Source organism: Phoxinus phoxinus (assembly GCF_949152265.1).
Source record: "Phoxinus phoxinus genome assembly, chromosome: 6".
NCBI classification, from domain to species: domain Eukaryota; kingdom Metazoa; phylum Chordata; class Actinopteri; order Cypriniformes; family Leuciscidae; genus Phoxinus; species Phoxinus phoxinus.
Window position 1 is genome coordinate 35,196,445 of NC_136881.1, and position 12,379 is coordinate 35,208,823.

The following is a 12,379-nucleotide window of genomic DNA, read 5'->3' on the forward strand; positions in this document are numbered from 1 at the left end:
ATATATATATATATATATATATATATATATATATATATATATATATATTGTTGTTGTTGATAATTATTATATACTATAATTATTATTATTTATATTTAGTATGTTGCACATATAAATGCATGAATAGTTATGTATTTATTTAAACAGTAAATAATTGCATGCATTTGTATGCCTAGTGATTGAGTCCTGGTTTGGAAAGTTTGTATTGTGAGGAGAAAAAAAAAAGCTTAATAATACATTTCTCGATTTTAATCTATTCTCAATTTTATGAACTAATATAAATTCTTAAATCAGTTGATGAATAAACAAAACTTTGTAGCGCCTTCCATCCAATAAATCACTTTGAGCTTTGTTACTTTTGATATGAAACTGTCTCAGCTTTCAAATTTAATTTAATTTTTATACATTTTATTTCCGTCCGTTTTATTATGAAATTCAAACAATAAATTGTATCAATATCAAATTTTAACAATAAACCAATACTGTGGCATGACAGATCGCTGTAGCGAGTCAGTTCTCCTCCGCTACGTTCTTTATTTCAGAATGGGAATAAACATGCATGAACATCAGAAGGAATGTTAAAAGATAAAGTACAACTTATGAAATCCGTATCATGTCTCATAATCTCTCAATCAGTGTTTTGTCAATAAAACAGCTTGTCAACCAGGGGTGCCCAATCCTATTCCTCAAATGACATTGGCATATGATGGCTTGATAATTTATAAATCCTAAATGTGATATAATGAGAAATGTAGATTTATATGCATTTATTTTATTTTTGTTTGTGTGGCTAGATATAGAAGACATTATTGATTTCCACAAACAAAACAAAAATTTTGCGAATTCCAGATCACCTGTTTTATTGATTTTTAAGGTAACTCTGTCCACAGATCATTTTATTCTTTTTTTTTTTTTTTTTCATAACTTTTAATCCATACAATAAAAGATTATTGGCAACATTATTGTTAAAACTGTAAAGTGGCCTCTACTGTTCTTCCACTTCTTCACGAGCAAGTCTCATTTTTTGACATGGTCAGTGACATTCTAACTCTATTATTATCATCGTCATTGGGTTTTGATAAACTCATTGACTTGAGTCGTGAATTCATTGGGAGTTCTTAATGGCAACAAAGTGAGACAGTGAGTGCGCATTGTACCAAGTAATTGTTGGAACGTAAATGTGGCTGGAGCTGACATTGTAATGCAATTATTACATTATTTAAAGCGTGAAGTGTTAAATGGAGTTGACCCCCAGGGAACAGAGAGTTGCTAACCAATTACATCTTAATTGAACATGATCTTGCACATATTAAACGCATCAGCCAAGTGAGCTACATCAATTTCTATTATCCTGACTTTAGAACTCGTGATTCACGAGTAAGATTGTGTAAAACCTTGAATGCATCAAATTAAGGCACAACTTTGGCTATCCAGAATCACATCAGGAATGTGTAATATATAATTATACTTTAGGGTCACACTTTATTTTCGATTGTCCACTTTAAACATTCTACTAACTATAAGTAACTTTGCAACTACATGCCAACTAACTCTCATTAGAGTAGTTGACTGTTATTTTAGGGTTAAGGTTAGAATAAGTTGAAATAGTTGCATAGTTACTTATAGAATATCTATTGAGGAGCATCAATATAGCAGATATTAAGCAGACAGTCTAACGGCCCTATTTTAACGCTCTGAAACACAAGTAACTTTGTGGGCGGATCTCGGTTGTGCCCGACGCAAATCTAAAATGGGTTGGTCTGAAGTAGCTTCATTATTCATAGGTGTGGTTTGGGCGTAACGTGAAATAAACCAATCAGCGTCCTCTCACATTCCCTTTAAGAGCAGACGCGCTTGTTCCATGGCGGATCGCTATTATTATGGCGGGTTTGCCAGGCGCACGCAACTTGCATGATGGTAAAGGTGATTTCGCAGTCTTCAGAATTTTGTTTCCTGGTTCTTGACGAACAACCCACTTTGTCAGATGTCCTTATATACCTATGTGTCTTGCCACTATTGACTACAATTAGCATGAATAATTTGGGTAAATGTGTAAGCTAGATTTATGCCTACTTTTTCACATCTTCATGGACACCACAATGATTTCCCTCGTGTGGTAATATTTTTCCTTGTAATTATGTATGGTTTGCAAAAAATATGAACTGCTGCGTCTGTGTAGATGAGCAAAGCAAAGTGTATGTGCGTTGTGCACTCGCTACATTATGGCCAAGCATCCACCCTTAAAATAGAATCTGAATAACGCATCTTAAAATAGCATCTAAATCCTGGTCTGTGGCGGATTGTTTTCTGAAACTGCAAAATAGCACCAGGGAACGTTTGCGCCGGAACACGTCTCCTCTTATCGCTGAATCGCCCTGGGAGCGCAAGCTCATTCCCTAATTTACCGACGTGCGTCTGTGGAGGGAAAAGTCCGCTGTGCGTCGGGTGCAAAATAGGAATGATACATGCGCCGGCGTACAAAGTAATTTGCGCTGGGTGCAAGAAAGAGCCCTAATAATCGAATGACTGGTAGATGGCATGTAGTTTCAAAGTTACTTATTGTTAGTAGAAGTGGACTATTGAAATAAAGTGATGCTAGATATGTTTTGGTTTTGAGGTTGCAAAATCTTGATGCATGCAAAAAAAAAAAAAAAATTCTGGATCCGCAAAAGTGATCTGAAATAATTTACATGATAGGATGTGTCGTGACTTGTGAGATCAACTGACCATTCTGATCCAGCAAAAGAGTTTGATAGTCAACAGATTCTTTGAAGTAAATAGAGAAGCCCTATTCATAATATTTAAAGGCATTTTCAAAGGATTATCATTTTACTAATGCGTTTCAGTCAAGGAGGTACAATGTGCAGTTACAGAGCCGTGTGTCTGGTCTCCTGTGCGTCACACTAATTTGCCGCCGACAGCGATTAAAGCATTCACCAATGAACGAGCCCATGGCCATTAAGCTTAAAATGACCAATCACGCGGATATTATCAGGTAGAGTGTATCCGACGCAGCCGGAGTCAAAACAATGACTCATACATAAACCAGGTGTCTCTTTGAAGTCATTCTGCTCTTCTTACATTCTAGAGTTGTTTTTCACTTGAAGAAGTCAGTCTAGTTTGAATAAATTGGTTTAAAGTTAGACATTCACTTGAAATGAAATGGATATTCATTTGTGGTGGATTAGCTTTCATTTGGTTTTTCATTATTCATTATAAGTTTCATTATTCATTAAACACGTTTATTGTGAATTCAAGAACGACGTGATCGGAAAGCGGTTCATAATATGCATTACTTTATGAACTGCTGCAACACTCATTCTCAGTTTAATTCTCATAGTTCAATCTTCAAACATTAAGAGGGAAACGGCCCATACATACACAGATGGGTCAGAGCTATTCAAACATGGGCTCATATTTGTGTAGACCATGCAAAAACATTGACTTAGCTTCAGTGACCCATTTCAGCTTTAGGCTGAAGAAACAAAATCCACCTTTTGTCAGTCATTGATTGGCTTGGTTCTGCTTTTTGGCCCTTTTTGTTCAACCATGTTGGCATAGAGCAACCTTTTGAGGTTCCTTTTGCGTCTCCCTTGGTTGTAAACTAGAGGGGGGAAAAAAGAAGCAAAGTAAGAAGGAACGGAACGGGTGAAGTTTTATATTGTGCCTTTTGTAAAAGTGCCAAAGCAGCCTCAGTTTTGAAAAGCCCAGCACAAAGCATATTCCTTTATAAACAATGCAAAGTATGGTGGGGTGAAGCAGAAAAGTGCTAAATCCTCTCAAAGAGGGGATGAATCTTTCATGAATGAGACACATTTCCCTTCTTAAAAGAGCAGAGTGGGAACACGCTCTCACACAAACACACACATCTGCACACACTCGACACTTATAAATAAGACGCAGCCCGCGCTCAGACAACAAAATGCGAAGCTGTTTGGATTTCTCCCACTAACGATGTGAATTATAAATGAGACTCTGTAATTTGGAGGAACTTGTGAGCTGGTGATTCCTTATCAAGCTTCAGTTTCTGCTGAACTCTGAAAAGAAAATAAGAGACCGTTTTTGGGGAAAGGGTTGTTTATGATCTTTTATACTTTTGTATAATCCAATCATTCTGGTTCCATTAACCTGTAACGGATACATTGAAAAGTTTGGGGTCTGAAAATAAAAATGGAAATATGTCTCCCATGCTCACCAAGGCTGCATTTATTTCATCAAAAATATAGTATAAACAGTAAAATTGTGACATATTAGTACAGTGTAAAATAACTTTAAATTTATTTCAAATTGAATTTTATTCCTGTGAAGCAAAGATGAAGCTTTTCAGCATCATTATTCCAGTCTGCAGTGACACACGATCCTTCAGAAATCATTCTAATATGATGATTTGCTTCTCAGGAAACATTTCTCATTGTAAATGTTGTTAACAATTTAATATGTTTGTGGGAATATTTTTTTCAGGATTCTTTAATGAATAGACAGTTCAAAAGAACTGCATTATAAATATATTTACTGTCACTTTTGGCGGCAAACTTTTGAACAGTTAGCATGAATACACACACTCACACACATATACATAAAAACATCTCAATTTGTACAGAAAGCACAAACAAAAGAAGAAAAAACACCATTGGTTGCCAACTTTTATTTTTTTTACATAAAAACTGAGGGTTAGTAAATTGCATTCTTTTTGTTTTGGGGTAAACAATCGCTCTAATTAACTTACACTTTTCAAAAGAGTCCTTTATCATATTACTTCTATACAGTATGTACTATTAGAGCCATGATATATTTCTTCAGGAAAGCTTTATTCATCTCATTCGTGGCACCTGCAGAAGCTCATTTGCTGTGCAAGACACCCACGTCCACTGGAGTCACGCAATTCCACGAGGTGCTATAGTAACCTTTTCTGTTTTCATTATTTTTGTATAGTGCTCTTACAACTAATTTCACAGTTGCATGGATACAGGGAAATTTAATTTGAACAGGTAAATCAATTTTGAGTCTCTGATCCACTGTATTTAAATGTAGGACAATGAAAAAAAGAACTTTATTTGCCTCATGTCTTGAGAGGTACGCAATGCTGTTATTATTATTTCTTTGGGAAGTGTGTCTCACTTGGTGCCCTAGGCTAAATAACACATTTCCATCAATAATTGTAAACATTCAAACCCGCTGATCTACTAATGAAGATTCATCTTGTTTTATTTTGTCTTTATATTAGTAGGCCAGTCTCGCAGCAGAACGAGGACCACATGGGTTGCACAAGTGAAGGATTTAAATATTGTTCCAACCTGAACGCCATTCCAGCAGGTTGGAAAAGATGAAGGAAAAACTCAGGGAGCAAAAACAACTCGAAATAAAATGGCTGTCACAAGGCATTGTAGACACACAACACCCACTAAGGAAACAAAATAAAGGCCCAAATTAATCAAGAAACACAACAATAAATACAGAAGACGTGAGGGATGAAAGAAGTTCACATTTCATTACCATACCACATGGAGGAAAGACAGACAGTGAAATGTTGTTGTTTTTTTTAGAGAGAAGTATTGCGCTCCATGGTTAGCCAAGCACTGCTGTGTTCTGAGTCTTCACACTGATCTTCCACGAGAGATTTAAACCGCATTCAACTGCAGTATAGCTGCAAACAGCGAGCGCTGCACTCGGCATGGTGTTCTAGAGCAGTGTTTCCCAACCACTGTGCCGTGACGGGTTGTCAGGTGTGCCATGGCAAATTAAAACACTCCAAGAAATAAGTAAAAAGAAATGCAACAAATAAGAATATATCAGCGCTGTCTGTCCAAAACCTTGTATCTCTATATAGAGTAGTGCAGGTATGATGTAAATGTGTAGGCCAAAATGCGGAAACAAATTAGCATTTTAGCACTTCTGACTCCATCGTCCCAAAGTCAATGGGTTTTTTGAATGGGTTTTTGGTTAAATGGCTGAAGTACGGTCTGTGAAATAAATATAAAAAAATCCAAATGAGTGAGTGAGAGATCATTGTCACACTTTGACGCTGCACAGATGTCACTACTCCTCTGTCTTTGAACAACACTGCTGGAATACTCTATTCAACCTCGAGCTATAGAGATCTTACAAAGTCTCATCAAAAACAATACAGTTGCGCTGAAGGATGATAATAAGACATAAGCCATAATCATCAGTTCAAGCCCTGTGGTGCTCTGATGTCCTCATATTTATCTTCAATACACACAGTAAAAATAGTTATGTTAAACAAGAACAGTTAATTGGCGCTTAATTTGATCTGTTTTATTTTGATTCGTAAAAGCCGGTTGAGTTTCAGGAGAAGAGAGAGACTGCTCAGCTGCTGAAGAGACATGTAAGAGGTGGAGCAGAATGTGGGCGCTCTTTCCTCTTTTATTTGCCCCTACATGCATTTTGTCTCCTAATTCCCACCTCTCTGGTTTGAAATTTACATTTCCCCTTCCCCACAGAGCGGCTGATGGATGCAAAATGGCATCTGAAGACACAGGCGGCTCAGAAACAAAGGCTGCTGAGTGCCGCCCAACTAGAGAGCATACAGCAGTGTATAGGGCACTGCGCCGTAGTCTTCAGAACACCCTTGATGAAGAGAAACAGGTGAATGAATACAAACATATTATTAATAATATCATAATCTAGGTAGTCTAGTCTTCTGAAGTCATATCATAGCTTTGTATGAGGAACTGATTGACATTTAATAATGTGTTAATTATTATACAATATTCAAGAAGACCCAAAATGGAGATTTTAATGTGCGCAAACATCTGAAGCGCTCCCCCAGAAAGCCGTGTCTCAGACAGCGAGAATACTAAACTGAGCTCTCTTTCGTGTCTTCTTGCACTTGAGCGGACAAATTCACTCAAAATTATGTCAAAAATAGCACGTATACTATAGTAAACACAGTTGGTTATGTCTTAAGTCAATGTAAACAACGCACGTGTATCAGTATATTGGATCCGTGCATTCGCTCTTAAAGTGACAGTAGCCTAATATTCCTGCTGTTGTCTGTGTTTATAATGTTAATCAAACAACAAAGGACAAAGAAACAATAATCACTTGCTCTTGACTGAATCACTTTTGTAACTTTGAAAATGATTCATTAATAAGGATGTTTAATTTATACAGTGAAGACTATGCAGTGTTATTTTACATTTGCTTTATTCCATTTCTATACCTGAGCACTACTGTCAGACCTACATGAAAAGCAGTTTATTTAATTTGTGTCTTTTGTTATATTGTATTTATTTGTGCTTTTGCTTGTAATTTAATTATTTGGTTTTATTTTGTCTTTAATATTTTTATAAAAAATTATATTAGTTAGGCTAGTTTTAAGCTGTGGTATCGAAATTGGAATAGAGAATTGTGAATTTTTACTGGTTTTACTTTTGCAAACACAGTTTCATGCCCGTTAAAAAAATATTTATGGCCGTTAAAATTTCTGAAGTCACTGGCCATTGGCAGGTGTGGCAAAAAGTTTGTTTTAATAAATACTTTTATTTAGAAAAGAAAAAAGATCCACCAAAATTAGAGCTGCACAATTCTACACAAATAGAGATCGCGACTCTCACATTATTCTGAACAGACAACTAAAGAAAATAACATGTAATTTTCTTTTTTCTGGCAACTTCAAGTAACTTCACGTTTTTTTCTGAAAAAAACAAATCTTACAGACCCCAAACTTTTGAACAATATATATTACATACTTCTAAAAGCTTGGAATATAGTGCTCGTATTGTATGGACTGTCATTGTCATTATGGGCCCTATTTTAACGATCTGAAAAGCAAGTGTCAAAGCGCAAAGCGCAAGTAACTTTGTTGGCGGATCCCGGCGCTGTTGCTATTTTCCCGGCGGATAAATGACTCTTGCGCCCGACGCAAATCTAAAAGGGGTTGGTCTGAAGTAGCTTCATTATTCATAGGTGTGGTTTGGGCGTAACGTGAAATAAACCAATCAGAGCGTCCTCTCACATTCCCTTTAAGAGCAGGCGCGCTTGTTCCATGGCGGATTGCTATTATAACGGCGGATCGCTATTATAACGGCGGATTTGCCGGCGCACGCAGGAGCGGTTCACAGCCGAGGAAACCGACGTTCTCGTCAGGGCCGTAAAACACAGAGAAGTGACATTGGGGATGATGGGAGAAACCCACACAAATTAGGTTAAACAGGCGTATAATTTGGGTAAATGTGTAGCCTAATCTAGATTTTTTTATTTTTTTTATCTAGATAGATCTTTTTCACATCTTCACGGACATACCAATGATTTCCCTCGTGTGTTAATATTTTTCCTTGTAATAATGTATGATTTGCAAAAATGAAAACTGCTGCATCTGTTTATATTAGAGAATCAAAGTGGATGCGCGTTAACATTATGGCCAAGCACGCGCCCTTAAAATACCACACCACTAACGCGCAACGCGCCACTGTCTTTAGACTGTTTTTTTCTTGGTCAATGGCGCAATTGCTTTCTAAAACTGGAAAATAGCACCATTGAAGTTTTGCGCCGGAACACGCCTCCTCTTTGCGCTGAACCGCCCCCGCGAGCGCAAGTTCATTCCCTAATTTACCGACGTGCGTCTGTGGAGGGAAAAGTCCGCTGTGCGCGGGTGCAAAATAGGAATGATACATGCGTCGGTGTTCAAAGTCAATTGCGCTGGGTGCAAGATAGGGCCCTATGTCTCTTATGTCTTATAAAACAGCTACATATTCATTAACAATTCTCTTTTTGTGTTCCCTTTTTAATGAAGGATTTACTTAAGCAACATGAAGGATCTGTCACCAGGCTTGATAACTTCACAGTGCTGCAAACAGATAGACGTGGCAATGGGTTTATTTGCCCACATCAATTGTACCATTAGGCCGCTAATCTGAAAACATCCTTCATGCTCTTTCCCAGGTACACAATTAGCATTTAATGCCTGTTAGCGGTCCAACACATACGTTAGCACTCAGAGGCTTTACCGTCTGATGAATTTCTGAACAAAATCAATGGCAGAAAGTACTGTGTGTGGCTTTGTGGTCAAATGCGTAGTATCGCCATTGTATTACCCATTTCTGTGACTTTTTGGCTTCATTCTTTGAGGACAGAATGGGGACGAGTGGGCCGTTTTATACACTGCTTTATCACTTTGAGAGCTTTCAGCCTTGACACACTGGGCAGCCCATGCACTTGCAACGACTTCAGATGTATGCGCGTAACATTTTACATGGAGCATATTTTAAAAGTCCCTTGAGGCATTTTTAAATGTCTTTAAAGTGGGGATTGAGTGATGTTTGCTGTATTCTCTTGCCCCCGTCACTTTCTCCCCTCACATAGCCATAGTTTTCTCTGTTGTCGGCGTAGCATCTTTAGCAGAGCCTTTCATGCTGTCGTCAGTGGAGCGTTACGAGTCGACAGCAGCGTTCAGCCGAAGCGGTTCAAGGCCATTATGTGACGATCTCTGCAACTCAGAAAAGAAAAAAGAATCGGAGCCACTGCACCAACATAAACTCAAAAAAGGGTTAGGTAATAAGCTACATCCCTTTCTTTTATGATGGTGTTGCAAAACTGGAAATAAAAAGCAAGCTGTGCGCAATTCTTGTTTTATCGCAGTGTGGGGTTCGTCCGGTTGGGGGGCACGGAGGCAGTGTGAAAAAGCTTTCACAGTGAAAACAATTTGCAGTGAAAGAGTCTCTGGGCATCACTTTGCGATGTGAGAAAGGTGAGCATGAGCAGAAAATTCATCTTGTTTAAGTTTTCTTTCTTTCTTTCTTTCAATTTTACATGTGGAATTAAGTGTAATTTTTTTACAATAATGTCCCATTAGTTGCATTAACTAACATTATTACAAAGCTCTCTGAAATGCTACATTCTGATTGGTCAGTCGTGACATTCCGAGGTCAGGTAAAGGAATATATTTTAATATTTAAATCAGGGCTATGCAGTTTCGGGAATTTCTTCGCTGTATTCTCGCTTTTTGCTCGCAGGTTTCCCTATAGAGCTCCCCCTACAGCTCCGGAATAGATATTTGACAACACTGTCGAAAAACTCGTTGGTGAATCTCAGATACCAGAGGCTAGTAGAGCAACGACATCAAAGCAGACGGGACATTCTTTACAACGTCTTCTTCATTCGGGTTCGAACAGCGTGAGGGAGCGCAATAATGACAGAATTTTTGCAGATGTTTTTGCCGTAAAGCAATTTGTTACATCGCGAGACCTGATATCATTCGATACTTCCTGACACTGCGGTCGGTGGCCCGCCGGCCCAAAGTTGCAAGGGTGGTTTCTCCGCTCACAGGCGATAGGGGGGTGCGAGACGACCACCATTCAACCCGAAAAAAGTTATATAACCATTCCAACGACTCCGAAGCTGTTCAGTTAAGATAAAAAACCTGCATAGTTCACCTTTAAAATCTGTCATTAATTACTCACCCTTATGTCGTAACAAACCCCTAAGACATTCGTTCATCTTCGGAGGACAAATAAAGATATTTTTTTATGAAATTTGAGAGCTTTCTGTTCCTCCATTGACAGTCTACGCAACTACCACTTTCAAGGCCCAGAAAGGTAGTAAAGACATCATTAAAGTAATCCATGTGACTCCAGTGGTTTAACATCAATTTAATAAAGCAATGTGAGTGCATTGTTTGTGCAAAAAACTATTAATTTACCACAAATTTATAAAACATTCTGTCAGATTTCATCTGTGTTCCGAAGACTAACGAATGTCTTACGGGTTTGGAACGAGTTATTAATGACATTATTTTTATTTTTGGCTGAACTATCCCTTTAAAGTGCGGAAAATTTTTTTTTATTTGTTATAATTTTACCTGTATTTACCTGTATTTACCGCAAATACCTGTATTTACATCCTGTTTTCGGTCGAAGTCCAAAGTAGTCGATTGTCGAGTTCATGCGCATAGGTTTAGTTACCTATGATCACGCGCGTGAACTCGACAATCGACTACTTTGGACTTCGACCGAAAACAGGATGTAAATACAGGTATTTGCGCTGGCTGAAATAACATCATTTTTATTCATATCTTTCACATCTACTGCAGTCAGATTCACCGTGTTCACTCTGAAGGAATCACTCAATATGGCTGGGCACTTGTATGACACATCAAGGATGTTAAGAGGATAAAAGCAGGTTTAAAACTTGCCCCATTCAAGTCAACAGGGTGCACATTTTAAAAAGAGGATAACACGGTGTAGGCAACACCGATTTTTGTCGTTGTTCTCTGTATTGATAGCACTCCAAATTTACAAAACAATGAGCTCAATGTTAAAATTGACCGGAGTTCTCCTTTAAGTTGAATTACTGAAATAAATTAACTTTTGCACAATATTCAAATTTTTCGAGTTTCACTAGTCATGTCCATCTTTTTTTAACTCGGTCGTTCATATAGGCTCAAAGCTGCATGCTAGGAACTGTTTTTGTTCAGGGAAGTTTTGCGTTTAAAAAGCGAATTATTTATTTAGGCCTACTTATGTGACAAATAGCCATGTAATGAGTGATATACTGTACATCCAGCTGATTACTATAGCAAAATAAATATTATCCCATACTTGACTAACAATGAACAATGCATTTGTCACAGTATTTATTGATCTGTTAACGTCAAAACAAATGCAGCTGTTCATTGTTGGTTTATGTCAGCTCAGGTCTATTAGATAATATTAACAGATCCAATGTTTTAACAATTTTAATAATGAATTGGTAAATGTTGAAATTAACATGAACTAATGTTAAAAATATGCTTTTAGAAGTATTTTTGTTGTGTTTATTAATGTTTATTAATGTTGGTACCTTAAAGTGATACCAATATTTATATTACAGTAGATGTTAATTGTAATAATTTCAATTAAAAAACAATTTACTGATAACAGTGACAAACAAATCAATGAGAAACATTGATATAAAATACCATGTGCAATTGTGCTGTTCTATGTTTGCATTTGGACCATTTTTGAGCTTTATCTTTTAGCCCACCTCAACAGTCTTGTAAAAAGATGTTGCCAGATACTGTAATCGAGTACTTCACACTCACTTTGACCCGGTCATTCAGCAGATGCAGACAGTTTTCCGCTTCAGAGCTCCCAACATTCAAGCCTTCAGTCTTGCCTCATTGGACAGCAGATCAATATTGAGATTGTAGTCATTCGGTGGTGATCAACCTGTAAGTAAGGACAGTCTGGACACAAGCCTCTGTCCTGCTCGTGCACTTCTGAAACTTACTTCTATAGGACTCTTTCAAAAGACTTCTTCACAAACAGTTACCATTGCTTATTCTTGCTTGAACTTGCTTGAACTTATTCTGGCCTATTTAAACACGAAGACAAGAAAGTAAAGGCCTGTTCACACCAAGAAAGAATTTATAATCTTACAA